The 14824-nt window shown below is 37.2% G+C and overlaps 16 non-coding genes across 16 annotated transcripts; all 16 read right to left on the bottom strand.

Moving 5' to 3' along the window:
* Window positions 1–875: 875 nt before the first annotated feature.
* Window positions 876–947, bottom strand: TRNAQ-CUG (transfer RNA glutamine (anticodon CUG)). Its single transcript has one exon. It is a non-coding gene; the product is annotated as a tRNA-Gln (tRNA).
* A 664-nt stretch (window positions 948–1611) lies between these two features.
* Window positions 1612–1693, bottom strand: TRNAS-AGA (transfer RNA serine (anticodon AGA)). Its single transcript has one exon. It is a non-coding gene; the product is annotated as a tRNA-Ser (tRNA).
* A 967-nt stretch (window positions 1694–2660) lies between these two features.
* On the bottom strand, window positions 2661–2732 carry TRNAQ-CUG (transfer RNA glutamine (anticodon CUG)). The gene has a single exon. It is a non-coding gene; the product is annotated as a tRNA-Gln (tRNA).
* Window positions 2733–3396: 664 nt separating this feature from the next.
* Window positions 3397–3478, bottom strand: TRNAS-AGA (transfer RNA serine (anticodon AGA)). Its single transcript has one exon. It is a non-coding gene; the product is annotated as a tRNA-Ser (tRNA).
* A 967-nt stretch (window positions 3479–4445) lies between these two features.
* Window positions 4446–4517, bottom strand: TRNAQ-CUG (transfer RNA glutamine (anticodon CUG)). Its single transcript has one exon. It is a non-coding gene; the product is annotated as a tRNA-Gln (tRNA).
* A 664-nt stretch (window positions 4518–5181) lies between these two features.
* Window positions 5182–5263, bottom strand: TRNAS-AGA (transfer RNA serine (anticodon AGA)). The gene has a single exon. It is a non-coding gene; the product is annotated as a tRNA-Ser (tRNA).
* Window positions 5264–6230: 967 nt separating this feature from the next.
* On the bottom strand, window positions 6231–6302 carry TRNAQ-CUG (transfer RNA glutamine (anticodon CUG)). The gene has a single exon. It is a non-coding gene; the product is annotated as a tRNA-Gln (tRNA).
* Window positions 6303–6966: 664 nt separating this feature from the next.
* TRNAS-AGA (transfer RNA serine (anticodon AGA)) lies at window positions 6967–7048 on the bottom strand. The gene has a single exon. It is a non-coding gene; the product is annotated as a tRNA-Ser (tRNA).
* Window positions 7049–8023: 975 nt separating this feature from the next.
* On the bottom strand, window positions 8024–8095 carry TRNAQ-CUG (transfer RNA glutamine (anticodon CUG)). Its single transcript has one exon. It is a non-coding gene; the product is annotated as a tRNA-Gln (tRNA).
* Window positions 8096–8759: 664 nt separating this feature from the next.
* On the bottom strand, window positions 8760–8841 carry TRNAS-AGA (transfer RNA serine (anticodon AGA)). Its single transcript has one exon. It is a non-coding gene; the product is annotated as a tRNA-Ser (tRNA).
* A 967-nt stretch (window positions 8842–9808) lies between these two features.
* On the bottom strand, window positions 9809–9880 carry TRNAQ-CUG (transfer RNA glutamine (anticodon CUG)). The gene has a single exon. It is a non-coding gene; the product is annotated as a tRNA-Gln (tRNA).
* Window positions 9881–10544: 664 nt separating this feature from the next.
* TRNAS-AGA (transfer RNA serine (anticodon AGA)) lies at window positions 10545–10626 on the bottom strand. The gene has a single exon. It is a non-coding gene; the product is annotated as a tRNA-Ser (tRNA).
* A 975-nt stretch (window positions 10627–11601) lies between these two features.
* On the bottom strand, window positions 11602–11673 carry TRNAQ-CUG (transfer RNA glutamine (anticodon CUG)). Its single transcript has one exon. It is a non-coding gene; the product is annotated as a tRNA-Gln (tRNA).
* A 664-nt stretch (window positions 11674–12337) lies between these two features.
* TRNAS-AGA (transfer RNA serine (anticodon AGA)) lies at window positions 12338–12419 on the bottom strand. Its single transcript has one exon. It is a non-coding gene; the product is annotated as a tRNA-Ser (tRNA).
* Window positions 12420–13386: 967 nt separating this feature from the next.
* TRNAQ-CUG (transfer RNA glutamine (anticodon CUG)) lies at window positions 13387–13458 on the bottom strand. The gene has a single exon. It is a non-coding gene; the product is annotated as a tRNA-Gln (tRNA).
* A 664-nt stretch (window positions 13459–14122) lies between these two features.
* TRNAS-AGA (transfer RNA serine (anticodon AGA)) lies at window positions 14123–14204 on the bottom strand. The gene has a single exon. It is a non-coding gene; the product is annotated as a tRNA-Ser (tRNA).
* Between the last annotated feature and the right edge of the window lie 620 nt (window positions 14205–14824).

The following is a 14824-nucleotide window of genomic DNA, read 5'->3' as shown; positions in this document are numbered from 1 at the left end:
ATAGAAACAAATTTCCAGGTCCCAGTAAAATGTAAAAATCTGATTTAAAGTCATCATCAATGGGAATCATGCACAGTTTAAGACTTTTACCTCTTTATAAGGCGGATTTGGAGTGGGTCCATTCCAAAAACATCCTGAAAATTACTCTGAAAATGCTGAAAACACTGAACAAATTAATTTCCACGTAAAAAAGACTTGCTGTTCATATGATCACGCTTTTGGGCGTCTTTTAACCACATCAAGTTTCCAAAAATGCCAAGCGGTTAACTAAAATAAGCATATCATTTTTCAGGTGTTTTTCATTTAGAAGAGCTCCATACTTATAATACAATTCAATGGCAAGGTTAGGAAAACTCCTTCAAGGTTCCTGAGAGACTTTTGGTGCATTTTGTGAGCTACAAAGAAAAGCCACAAAAACAGACTCAAAAGATGCCCAAAATAATTTTAGAAAAACACCACCAAAAATGTTTACAAACCGCTGTAGGAAATTCTGAAAAACACAAGAAAAGATGATTCAGGAAGAAAACGCCAACATTTCCTGAAGCCATTTCAGCTTCAAATCCTTGTCAGTTTCATACACCTGGAAAAAGTGTTATGTGAACATTGACATAAATCATAGGGTATGGTTGCTTTGCGTGACACAGTTCGTAAGAGTGCTGTAACTTAAAGTCAATTTTAAGTTTCCGTAATCCTGCTTTAAAGGTAGATTTGGCCATAGAACTCAAAGTGATCACTCCATGGATGCTTGGAACATTCAAATCTTTGTTTTGCATGTTGATTTTAACTTTCTCTTTTTATCTTTTTATGTTAAACCTTTGGCTTAGGAGAACTCAGTGTAAGTGCAAAAACTGAAACACATGTACAAAGAGCTGCCCAGGTTCCACTGAGATTTGAACTCAGATCGCTGGATTCAGAGTCCAGAGTGCTAACCATTACACCATGGAACCACACGGACAAAAAATAACTGGCTGCAGTTTTTTTGTGCTAAAAAGCACATATGAACTCATGAATCATGGTGAAAAAAGGCTCTAAAGCTGTAGTGCAAATCTACAATTAATACACAATGGTAAATTAATATCTCCTAAACTTTATTTCCACAAGTGTGCCAAGAGTTCCATGATATCTCAACAATGACAGTTTTAAATGTTGATGGAAAGTGGCTAGTAAATAGAGTGTTGGATCTGTTACTTGGAAAAAGGGTAAGAAAAAAATAACTGCAAAACTTATACTGTTAGAAAGCTGTTCATCCAGAAGTGGCTAAAAAATTTTCATTGTGTGGTAAAAAGTTTTATCCAAGAGATAATTCAAGGTTGCTGTGAATAAAAGTGCATGTCTCAGTACATCTGCCAAAGCAGTGGTCTGTAACTGCTAGACAAAAGAGGGAGATGCACCACTTACCTGGTGGCACTCATGGCGCTTCTTTTAATTAGTGGCATGACGCACGTGGGATGTAGCGTCAGATCGGCTTATATAAAATGCATCCAAAAATCAAGTCAGTCTGGTTCTAGAAACCCTGCCCAAAGTTCGCATATCACCTTCATGTGGCATAAAACAGGACACACGCAAATTTATCTTCTCAGGTAATCAGTCAAAAAACTATATGAACATATTCGTAGTCGGCAGGATTTGAACCTGCGCGGGGAAACCCCAATGGATTTCTAGTCCATCGCCTTAAACACTCGGCCACGACTACTCAGACGTTGATTTTTGATGAGAATCAAACACCTTTTCTTATAGCACCATGATCAAGATCAGTGATTATCCCTCTGGAAAACATCTCAGAAAATAGAAACAAATTTCCAGGTCCCAGTAAAATGTAAAAATCTGATTTAAAGTCATCATCAATGGGAATCATGCACAGTTTAAGACTTTTACCTCTTTATAAGGCGGATTTGGAGTGGGTCCATTCCAAAAACATCCTGAAAATTACTCTGAAAATGCTGAAAACACTGAACAAATTAATTTCCACGTAAAAAAGACTTGCTGTTCATATGATCAGGCTTTTGGGCGTCTTTTAACCACATCAAGTTTCCAAAAATGCCAAGCGGTTAAATAAAATAAGCATATCATTTTTCAGGTGTTTTTCATTTAGAAGAGCTCCATACTTATAATACAATTCAATGGCAAGGTTAGGAAAACTCCTTCAAGGTTCCTGAGAGACTTTTGGTGCATTTTGTGAGCTACAAAGAAAAGCCACAAAAACAGACTCAAAAGATGCCCAAAATAATTTTAGAAAAACACCACCAAAAATGTTTACAAACCGCTGTAGGAAATTCTGAAAAACACAAGAAAAGATGATTCAGGAAGAAAACGCCAACATTTCCTGAAGCCATTTCAGCTTCAAATCCTTGTCAGTTTCATACACCTGGAAAAAGTGTTATGTGAACATTGACATAAATCATAGGGTATGGTTGCTTTGCGTGACACAGTTCGTAAGAGTGCTGTAACTTAAAGTCAATTTTAAGTTTCCGTAATCCTGCTTTAAAGGTAGATTTGGCCATAGAACTCAAAGTGATCACTCCATGGATGCTTGGAACATTCAAATCTTTGTTTTGCATGTTGATTTTAACTTTCTCTTTTTATCTTTTTATGTTAAACCTTTGGCTTAGGAGAACTCAGTGTAAGTGCAAAAACTGAAACACATGTACAAAGAGCTGCCCAGGTTCCACTGAGATTTGAACTCAGATGGCTGGATTCAGAGTCCAGAGTGCTAACCATTACACCATGGAACCACACGGACAAAAAATAACTGGCTGCAGTTTTTTTGTGCTAAAAAGCACATATGAACTCATGAATCATGGTGAAAAAAGGCTCTAAAGCTGTAGTGCAAATCTACAATTAATACACAATGGTAAATTAATATCTCCTAAACTTTATTTCCACAAGTGTGCCAAGAGTTCCATGATATCTCAACAATGACAGTTTTAAATGTTGATGAAAAGTGGCTAGTAAATAGAGTGTTGGATCTGTTACTTGGAAAAAGGGTAAGAAAAAAATAACTGCAAAACTTATACTGTTAGAAAGCTGTTCATCCAGAAGTGGCTAAAAAATTTTCATTGTGTGGTAAAAAGTTTTATCCAAGAGATAATTCAAGGTTGCTGTGAATAAAAGTGCATGTCTCAGTACATCTGCCAAAGCAGTGGTCTGTAACTGCTAGACAAAAGAGGGAGATGCACCACTTACCTGGTGGCACTCATGGCGCTTCTTTTAATTAGTGGCATGACGCACGTGGGATGTAGCGTCAGATCGGCTTATATAAAATGCATCCAAAAATCAAGTCAGTCTGGTTCTAGAAACCCTGCCCAAAGTTCGCATATCACCTTCATGTGGCATAAAACAGGACACACGCAAATTTATCTTCTCAGGTTATCAGTCAAAAAACTATATGAACATATTCGTAGTCGGCAGGATTTGAACCTGCGCGGGGAAACCCCAATCGATTTCTAGTCCATCGCCTTAACCACTCGGCCACGACTACTCAGACCTTGATTTTTGATGAGAATCAAACACCTTTTCTTATAGCACCATGATCAAGATCAGTGATTATCCCTCTGGAAAACATCTCAGAAAATAGAAACAAATTTCCAGGTCCCAGTAAAATGTAAAAATCTGATTTAAAGTCATCATCAATGGGAATCATGCACAGTTTAAGACTTTTACCTCTTTATAAGGCGGATTTGGAGTGGGTCCATTCCAAAAACATCCTGAAAATTACTCTGAAAATGCTGAAAACACTGAACAAATTAATTTCCACGTAAAAAAGACTTGCTGTTCATATGATCACGCTTTTGGGCGTCTTTTAACCACATCAAGTTTCCAAAAATGCCAAGCGGTTAACTAAAATAAGCATATCATTTTTCAGGTGTTTTTCATTTAGAAGAGCTCCATACTTATAATACAATTCAATGGCAAGGTTAGGAAAACTCCTTCAAGGTTCCTGAGAGACTTTTGGTGCATTTTGTGAGCTACAAAGAAAAGCCACAAAAACAGACTCAAAAGATGCCCAAAATAATTTTAGAAAAACACCACCAAAAATGTTTACAAACCGCTGTAGGAAATTCTGAAAAACACAAGAAAAGATGATTCAGGAAGAAAACGCCAACATTTCCTGAAGCCATTTCAGCTTCAAATCCTTGTCAGTTTCATACACCTGGAAAAAGTGTTATGTGAACATTGACATAAATCATAGGGTATGGTTGCTTTGCGTGACACAGTTCGTAAGAGTGCTGTAACTTAAAGTCAATTTTAAGTTTCCGTAATCCTGCTTTAAAGGTAGATTTGGCCATAGAACTCAAAGTGATCACTCCATGGATGCTTGGAACATTCAAATCTTTGTTTTGCATGTTGATTTTAACTTTCTCTTTTTATCTTTTTATGTTAAACCTTTGGCTTAGGAGAACTCAGTGTAAGTGCAAAAACTGAAACACATGTACAAAGAGCTGCCCAGGTTCCACTGAGATTTGAACTCAGATCGCTGGATTCAGAGTCCAGAGTGCTAACCATTACACCATGGAACCACACGGACAAAAAATAACTGGCTGCAGTTTTTTTGTGCTAAAAAGCACATATGAACTCATGAATCATGGTGAAAAAAGGCTCTAAAGCTGTAGTGCAAATCTACAATTAATACACAATGGTAAATTAATATCTCCTAAACTTTATTTCCACAAGTGTGCCAAGAGTTCCATGATATCTCAACAATGACAGTTTTAAATGTTGATGGAAAGTGGCTAGTAAATAGAGTGTTGGATCTGTTACTTGGAAAAAGGGTAAGAAAAAAATAACTGCAAAACTTATACTGTTAGAAAGCTGTTCATCCAGAAGTGGCTAAAAAATTTTCATTGTGTGGTAAAAAGTTTTATCCAAGAGATAATTCAAGGTTGCTGTGAATAAAAGTGCATGTCTCAGTACATCTGCCAAAGCAGTGGTCTGTAACTGCTAGACAAAAGAGGGAGATGCACCACTTACCTGGTGGCACTCATGGCGCTTCTTTTAATTAGTGGCATGACGCACGTGGGATGTAGCGTCAGATCGGCTTATATAAAATGCATCCAAAAATCAAGTCAGTCTGGTTCTAGAAACCCTGCCCAAAGTTCGCATATCACCTTCATGTGGCATAAAACAGGACACACGCAAATTTATCTTCTCAGGTAATCAGTCAAAAAACTATATGAACATATTCGTAGTCGGCAGGATTTGAACCTGCGCGGGGAAACCCCAATGGATTTCTAGTCCATCGCCTTAAACACTCGGCCACGACTACTCAGACGTTGATTTTTGATGAGAATCAAACACCTTTTCTTATAGCACCATGATCAAGATCAGTGATTATCCCTCTGGAAAACATCTCAGAAAATAGAAACAAATTTCCAGGTCCCAGTAAAATGTAAAAATCTGATTTAAAGTCATCATCAATGGGAATCATGCACAGTTTAAGACTTTTACCTCTTTATAAGGCGGATTTGGAGTGGGTCCATTCCAAAAACATCCTGAAAATTACTCTGAAAATGCTGAAAACACTGAACAAATTAATTTCCACGTAAAAAAGACTTGCTGTTCATATGATCAGGCTTTTGGGCGTCTTTTAACCACATCAAGTTTCCAAAAATGCCAAGCGGTTAAATAAAATAAGCATATCATTTTTCAGGTGTTTTTCATTTAGAAGAGCTCCATACTTATAATACAATTCAATGGCAAGGTTAGGAAAACTCCTTCAAGGTTCCTGAGAGACTTTTGGTGCATTTTGTGAGCTACAAAGAAAAGCCACAAAAACAGACTCAAAAGATGCCCAAAATAATTTTAGAAAAACACCACCAAAAATGTTTACAAACCGCTGTAGGAAATTCTGAAAAACACAAGAAAAGATGATTCAGGAAGAAAACGCCAACATTTCCTGAAGCCATTTCAGCTTCAAATCCTTGTCAGTTTCATACACCTGGAAAAAGTGTTATGTGAACATTGACATAAATCATAGGGTATGGTTGCTTTGCGTGACACAGTTCGTAAGAGTGCTGTAACTTAAAGTCAATTTTAAGTTTCCGTAATCCTGCTTTAAAGGTAGATTTGGCCATAGAACTCAAAGTGATCACTCCATGGATGCTTGGAACATTCAAATCTTTGTTTTGCATGTTGATTTTAACTTTCTCTTTTTATCTTTTTATGTTAAACCTTTGGCACAGGAGAACTCAGTGTAAGTGCAAAAACTGAAACACATGTACAAAGAGCTGCCCAGGTTCCACTGAGATTTGAACTCAGATCGCTGGATTCAGAGTCCAGAGTGCTAACCATTACACCATGGAACCACACGCACAAAAAATAACTGGCTGCAGTTTTTTTGTGCTAAAAAGCACAGATGAACTCATGAATCATGGTGAAAAAAGGCTCTAAAGCTGAAGTGCAAATCTACAATTAATACACAATGGTAAATTAATATCTCCTAAACTTTATTTCCACAAGTGTGCCAAGAGTTCCATGATATCTCAACAATGACAGTTTTAAATGTTGATGAAAAGTGGCTAGTAAATAGAGTGTTGGATCTGTTACTTGGAAAAAGGGTAAGAAAAAAATAACTGCAAAACTTATACTGTTAGAAAGCTGTTCATCCAGAAGTGGCTAAAAAATTTTCATTGTGTGGTAAAAAGTTTTATCCAAGAGATAATTCAAGGTTGCTGTGAATAAAAGTGCATGTCTCAGTACATCTGCCAAAGCAGTGGTCTGTAACTGCTAGACAAAAGAGGGAGATGCACCACTTACCTGGTGGCACTCATGGCGCTTCTTTTAATTAGTGGCATGACGCACGTGGGATGTAGCATCAGATCGGCTTATATAAAATGCATCCAAAAATCAAGTCAGTCTGGTTCTAGAAACCCTGCCCAAAGTTCGCATATCACCTTCATGTGGCATAAAACAGGACACATGCAAATTTATCTTCTCAGGTAATCAGTCAAAAAACTATATGAACATATTCGTAGTCAGCAGGATTTGAACCTGCGCGGGGAAACCCCAATGGATTTCTAGTCCATCACCTTAACCACTCGGCCACGACTACTCAGACGTTGATTTTTGATGAGAATCAAACACCTTTTCTTATAGCACCATGATCAAGATCAGTGATTATCCCTCTGGAAAACATCTCAGAAAATAGAAACAAATTTCCAGGTCCCAGTAAAATGTAAAAATCTGATTTAAAGTCATCATCAATGGGAATCATGCACAGTTTAAGACTTTTACCTCTTTATAAGGCGGATTTGGAGTGGGTCCATTCCAAAAACATCCTGAAAATTAATCTGAAAATGCTGAAAACACTGAACAAATTAATTTCCACGTAAAAAAGACTTGCTGTTCATATTATCAGGCTTTTGGGCGTCTTTTAACCACATCAAGTTTCCAAAAATGCCAAGCGGTTAACTAAAATAAGCATATCATTCTTCAGGTGTTTTTCATTTAGAAGAGCTCCATACTTATAATACAATTCAATGGCAAGGTTAGGAAAACTCCTTCAATGTTCCTGAGAGACTTTTGGTGCATTTTGTGAGCTACAAAGAAAAGCCACAAAAACAGACTCAAAAGATGCCCAAAATAATTTTAGAGAAACAGAGAAACACCACCAAAAATGCTTACAAACCGCTGTAGGAAATTCTGAAAAACACAAGAAAAGATGATTCAGGAAGAAAACGCCAACATTTCCTGAAGCCATTTCAACTTCAAATCCTTGTCAGTTTCATACACCTGGAAAAAGTGTTATGTGAACATTGACATAAATCATAGGGTATGGTTGCTTTGCGTGACACAGTTCGTAAGAGTGCTGTAACTTAAAGTCAATTTTAAGTTTCCGTAATCCTGCTTTAAAGGTAGATTTGGCCATAGAACTCAAAGTGATCACTCCATGGATGCTTGGAACATTCAAATCTTTGTTTTGCATGTTGATTTTAACTTTCTCTTTTTATCTTTTTATGTTAAACCTTTGGCTTAGGAGAACTCAGTGTAAGTGCAAAAACTGAAACACATGTACAAAGAGCTGCCCAGGTTCCACTGAGATTTGAACTCAGATGGCTGGATTCAGAGTCCAGAGTGCTAACCATTACACCATGGAACCACACGGACAAAAAATAACTGGCTGCAGTTTTTTTGTGCTAAAAAGCACATATGAACTCATGAATCATGGTGAAAAAAGGCTCTAAAGCTGTAGTGCAAATCTACAATTAATACACAATGGTAAATTAATATCTCCTAAACTTTATTTCCACAAGTGTGCCAAGAGTTCCATGATATCTCAACAATGACAGTTTTAAATGTTGATGAAAAGTGGCTAGTAAATAGAGTGTTGGATCTGTTACTTGGAAAAAGGGTAAGAAAAAAATAACTGCAAAACTTATACTGTTAGAAAGCTGTTCATCCAGAAGTGGCTAAAAAATTTTCATTGTGTGGTAAAAAGTTTTATCCAAGAGATAATTCAAGGTTGCTGTGAATAAAAGTGCATGTCTCAGTACATCTGCCAAAGCAGTGGTCTGTAACTGCTAGACAAAAGAGGGAGATGCACCACTTACCTGGTGGCACTCATGGCGCTTCTTTTAATTAGTGGCATGACGCACGTGGGATGTAGCGTCAGATCGGCTTATATAAAATGCATCCAAAAATCAAGTCAGTCTGGTTCTAGAAACCCTGCCCAAAGTTCGCATATCACCTTCATGTGGCATAAAACAGGACACACGCAAATTTATCTTCTCAGGTAATCAGTCAAAAAACTATATGAACATATTCGTAGTCGGCAGGATTTGAACCTGCGCGGGGAAACCCCAATGGATTTCTAGTCCATCACCTTAACCACTCGGCCACGACTACTCAGACGTTGATTTTTGATGAGAATCAAACACCTTTTCTTATAGCACCATGATCAAGATCAGTGATTATCCCTCTGGAAAACATCTCAGAAAATAGAAACAAATTTCCAGGTCCCAGTAAAATGTAAAAATCTGATTTAAAGTCATCATCAATGGGAATCATGCACAGTTTAAGACTTTTACCTCTTTATAAGGCGGATTTGGAGTGGGTCCATTCCAAAAACATCCTGAAAATTACTCTGAAAATGCTGAAAACACTGAACAAATTAATTTCCACGTAAAAAAGACTTGCTGTTCATATGATCAGGCTTTTGGGCGTCTTTTAACCACATCAAGTTTCCAAAAATGCCAAGCGGTTAACTAAAATAAGCATATCATTTTTCAGGTGTTTTTCATTTAGAAGAGCTCCATACTTATAATACAATTCAATGGCAAGGTTAGGAAAACTCCTTCAAGGTTCCTGAGAGACTTTTGGTGCATTTTGTGAGCTACAAAGAAAAGCCACAAAAACAGACTCAAAAGATGCCCAAAATAATTTTAGAAAAACACCACCAAAAATGTTTACAAACCGCTGTAGGAAATTCTGAAAAACACAAGAAAAGATGATTCAGGAAGAAAACGCCAACATTTCCTGAAGCCATTTCAGCTTCAAATCCTTGTCAGTTTCATACACCTGGAAAAAGTGTTATGTGAACATTGACATAAATCATAGGGTATGGTTGCTTTGCGTGACACAGTTCGTAAGAGTGCTGTAACTTAAAGTCAATTTTAAGTTTCCGTAATCCTGCTTTAAAGGTAGATTTGGCCATAGAACTCAAAGTGATCACTCCATGGATGCTTGGAACATTCAAATCTTTGTTTTGCATGTTGATTTTAACTTTCTCTTTTTATCTTTTTATGTTAAACCTTTGGCACAGGAGAACTCAGTGTAAGTGCAAAAACTGAAACACATGTACAAAGAGCTGCCCAGGTTCCACTGAGATTTGAACTCAGATCGCTGGATTCAGAGTCCAGAGTGCTAACCATTACACCATGGAACCACACGCACAAAAAATAACTGGCTGCAGTTTTTTTGTGCTAAAAAGCACAGATGAACTCATGAATCATGGTGAAAAAAGGCTCTAAAGCTGAAGTGCAAATCTACAATTAATACACAATGGTAAATTAATATCTCCTAAACTTTATTTCCACAAGTGTGCCAAGAGTTCCATGATATCTCAACAATGACAGTTTTAAATGTTGATGAAAAGTGGCTAGTAAATAGAGTGTTGGATCTGTTACTTGGAAAAAGGGTAAGAAAAAAATAACTGCAAAACTTATACTGTTAGAAAGCTGTTCATCCAGAAGTGGCTAAAAAATTTTCATTGTGTGGTAAAAAGTTTTATCCAAGAGATAATTCAAGGTTGCTGTGAATAAAAGTGCATGTCTCAGTACATCTGCCAAAGCAGTGGTCTGTAACTGCTAGACAAAAGAGGGAGATGCACCACTTACCTGGTGGCACTCATGGCGCTTCTTTTAATTAGTGGCATGACGCACGTGGGATGTAGCGTCAGATCGGCTTATATAAAATGCATCCAAAAATCAAGTCAGTCTGGTTCTAGAAACCCTGCCCAAAGTTCGCATATCACCTTCATGTGGCATAAAACAGGACACATGCAAATTTATCTTCTCAGGTAATCAGTCAAAAAACTATATGAACATATTCGTAGTCAGCAGGATTTGAACCTGCGCGGGGAAACCCCAATGGATTTCTAGTCCATCACCTTAACCACTCGGCCACGACTACTCAGACGTTGATTTTTGATGAGAATCAAACACCTTTTCTTATAGCACCATGATCAAGATCAGTGATTATCCCTCTGGAAAACATCTCAGAAAATAGAAACAAATTTCCAGGTCCCAGTAAAATGTAAAAATCTGATTTAAAGTCATCATCAATGGGAATCATGCACAGTTTAAGACTTTTACCTCTTTATAAGGCGGATTTGGAGTGGGTCCATTCCAAAAACATCCTGAAAATTAATCTGAAAATGCTGAAAACACTGAACAAATTAATTTCCACGTAAAAAAGACTTGCTGTTCATATTATCAGGCTTTTGGGCGTCTTTTAACCACATCAAGTTTCCAAAAATGCCAAGCGGTTAACTAAAATAAGCATATCATTCTTCAGGTGTTTTTCATTTAGAAGAGCTCCATACTTATAATACAATTCAATGGCAAGGTTAGGAAAACTCCTTCAATGTTCCTGAGAGACTTTTGGTGCATTTTGTGAGCTACAAAGAAAAGCCACAAAAACAGACTCAAAAGATGCCCAAAATAATTTTAGAGAAACAGAGAAACACCACCAAAAATGCTTACAAACCGCTGTAGGAAATTCTGAAAAACACAAGAAAAGATGATTCAGGAAGAAAACGCCAACATTTCCTGAAGCCATTTCAACTTCAAATCCTTGTCAGTTTCATACACCTGGAAAAAGTGTTATGTGAACATTGACATAAATCATAGGGTATGGTTGCTTTGCGTGACACAGTTCGTAAGAGTGCTGTAACTTAAAGTCAATTTTAAGTTTCCGTAATCCTGCTTTAAAGGTAGATTTGGCCATAGAACTCAAAGTGATCACTCCATGGATGCTTGGAACATTCAAATCTTTGTTTTGCATGTTGATTTTAACTTTCTCTTTTTATCTTTTTATGTTAAACCTTTGGCTTAGGAGAACTCAGTGTAAGTGCAAAAACTGAAACACATGTACAAAGAGCTGCCCAGGTTCCACTGAGATTTGAACTCAGATGGCTGGATTCAGAGTCCAGAGTGCTAACCATTACACCATGGAACCACACGGACAAAAAATAACTGGCTGCAGTTTTTTTGTGCTAAAAAGCACATATGAACTCATGAATCATGGTGAAAAAAGGCTCTAAAGCTGTAGTGCAAATCTACAATTAATACACAATGGTAAATTAATATCTCCTAAACTTTATTTCCACAAGTGTGCCAAGAGTTCCATGATATCTCAACAATGACAGTTTTAAATGTTGATGAAAAGTGGCTAGTAAATAGAGTGTTGGATCTGTTACTTGGAAAAAGGGTAAGAAAAAAATAACTGCAAAACTTATACTGTTAGAAAGCTGTTCATCCAGAAGTGGCTAAAAAATTTTCATTGTGTGGTAAAAAGTTTTATCCAAGAGATAATTCAAGGTTGCTGTGAATAAAAGTGCATGTCTCAGTACATCTGCCAAAGCAGTGGTCTGTAACTGCTAGACAAAAGAGGGAGATGCACCACTTACCTGGTGGCACTCATGGCGCTTCTTTTAATTAGTGGCATGACGCACGTGGGATGTAGCGTCAGATCGGCTTATATAAAATGCATCCAAAAATAAAGTCAGTCTGGTTCTAGAAACCCTGCCCAAAGTTCGCATATCACCTTCATGTGGCATAAAACAGGACACACGCAAATTTATCTTCTCAGGTAATCAGTCAAAAAACTATATGAACATATTCGTAGTCGGCAGGATTTGAACCTGCGCGGGGAAACCCCAATGGATTTCTAGTCCATCGCCTTAACCACTCGGCCACGACTACTCAGACCTTGATTTTTGATGAGAATCAAACACCTTTTCTTATAGCACCATGATCAAGATCAGTGATTATCCCTCTGGAAAACATCTCAGAAAATAGAAACAAATTTCCAGGTCCCAGTAAAATGTAAAAATCTGATTTAAAGTCATCATCAATGGGAATCATGCACAGTTTAAGACTTTTACCTCTTTATAAGGCGGATTTGGAGTGGGTCCATTCCAAAAACATCCTGAAAATTACTCTGAAAATGCTGAAAACACTGAACAAATTAATTTCCACGTAAAAAAGACTTGCTGTTCATATGATCAGGCTTTTGGGCGTCTTTTAACCACATCAAGTTTCCAAAAATGCCAAGCGGTTAACTAAAATAAGCATATCATTTTTCAGGTGTTTTTCATTTAGAAGAGCTCCATACTTATAATACAATTCAATGGCAAGGTTAGGAAAACTCCTTCAAGGTTCCTGAGAGACTTTTGGTGCATTTTGTGAGCTACAAAGAAAAGCCACAAAAACAGACTCAAAAGATGCCCAAAATAATTTTAGAAAAACACCACCAAAAATGTTTACAAACCGCTGTAGGAAATTCTGAAAAACACAAGAAAAGATGATTCAGGAAGAAAACGCCAACATTTCCTGAAGCCATTTCAGCTTCAAATCCTTGTCAGTTTCATACACCTGGAAAAAGTGTTATGTGAACATTGACATAAATCATAGGGTATGGTTGCTTTGCGTGACACAGTTCGTAAGAGTGCTGTAACTTAAAGTCAATTTTAAGTTTCCGTAATCCTGCTTTAAAGGTAGATTTGGCCATAGAACTCAAAGTGATCACTCCATGGATGCTTGGAACATTCAAATCTTTGCTTTGCATGTTGATTTTAACTTTCTCTTTTTATCTTTTTATGTTAAACCTTTGGCTTAGGAGAACTCAGTGTAAGTGCAAAAACTGAAACACATGTACAAAGAGCTGCCCAGGTTCCACTGAGATTTGAACTCAGATCGCTGGATTCAGAGTCCAGAGTGCTAACCATTACACCATGGAACCACACGGACAAAAAATAACTGGCTGCAGTTTTTTTGTGCTAAAAAGCACATATGAACTCATGAATCATGGTGAAAAAAGGCTCTAAAGCTGTAGTGCAAATCTACAATTAATACACAATGGTAAATTAATATCTCCTAAACTTTATTTCCACAAGTGTGCCAAGAGTTCCATGATATCTCAACAATGACAGTTTTAAATGTTGATGAAAAGTGGCTAGTAAATAGAGTGTTGGATCTGTTACTTGGAAAAAGGGTAAGAAAAAAATAACTGCAAAACTTATACTGTTAGAAAGCTGTTCATCCAGAAGTGGCTAAAAAATTTTCATTGTGTGGTAAAAAGTTTTATCCAAGAGATAATTCAAGGTTGCTGTGAATAAAAGTGCATGTCTCAGTACATCTGCCAAAGCAGTGGTCTGTAACTGCTAGACAAAAGAGGGAGATGCACCACTTACCTGGTGGCACTCATGGCGCTTCTTTTAATTAGTGGCATGACGCACGTGGGATGTAGCGTCAGATCGGCTTATATAAAATGCATCCAAAAATCAAGTCAGTCTGGTTCTAGAAACCCTGCCCAAAGTTCGCATATCACCTTCATGTGGCATAAAACAGGACACACGCAAATTTATCTTCTCAGGTAATCAGTCAAAAAACTATATGAACATATTCGTAGTCGGCAGGATTTGAACCTGCGCGGGGAAACCCCAATGGATTTCTAGTCCATCGCCTTAAACACTCGGCCACGACTACTCAGACGTTGATTTTTGATGAGAATCAAACACCTTTTCTTATAGCACCATGATCAAGATCAGTGATTATCCCTCTGGAAAACATCTCAGAAAATAGAAACAAATTTCCAGGTCCCAGTAAAATGTAAAAATCTGATTTAAAGTCATCATCAATGGGAATCATGCACAGTTTAAGACTTTTACCTCTTTATAAGGCGGATTTGGAGTGGGTCCATTCCAAAAACATCCTGAAAATTACTCTGAAAATGCTGAAAACACTGAACAAATTAATTTCCACGTAAAAAAGACTTGCTGTTCATATGATCAGGCTTTTGGGCGTCTTTTAACCACATCAAGTTTCCAAAAATGCCAAGCGGTTAAATAAAATAAGCATATCATTTTTCAGGTGTTTTTCATTTAGAAGAGCTCCATACTTATAATACAATTCAATGGCAAGGTTAGGAAAACTCCTTCAAGGTTCCTGAGAGACTTTTGGTGCATTTTGTGAGCTACAAAGAAAAGCCACAAAAACAGACTCAAAAGATGCCCAAAATAATTTTAGAAAAACACCACCAAAAATGTTTACAAACCGCTGTAGGAAATTCTGAAAAACACAAGAAAAGATGATTCAGGAAGAAAACG

Source organism: Ranitomeya variabilis, chromosome 2 (genome assembly GCF_051348905.1).
Source record: "Ranitomeya variabilis isolate aRanVar5 chromosome 2, aRanVar5.hap1, whole genome shotgun sequence".
Classification (NCBI taxonomy): Eukaryota; Metazoa; Chordata; class Amphibia; order Anura; family Dendrobatidae; genus Ranitomeya; species Ranitomeya variabilis.
This window is presented reverse-complemented; position numbering and strand designations above follow the sequence as displayed.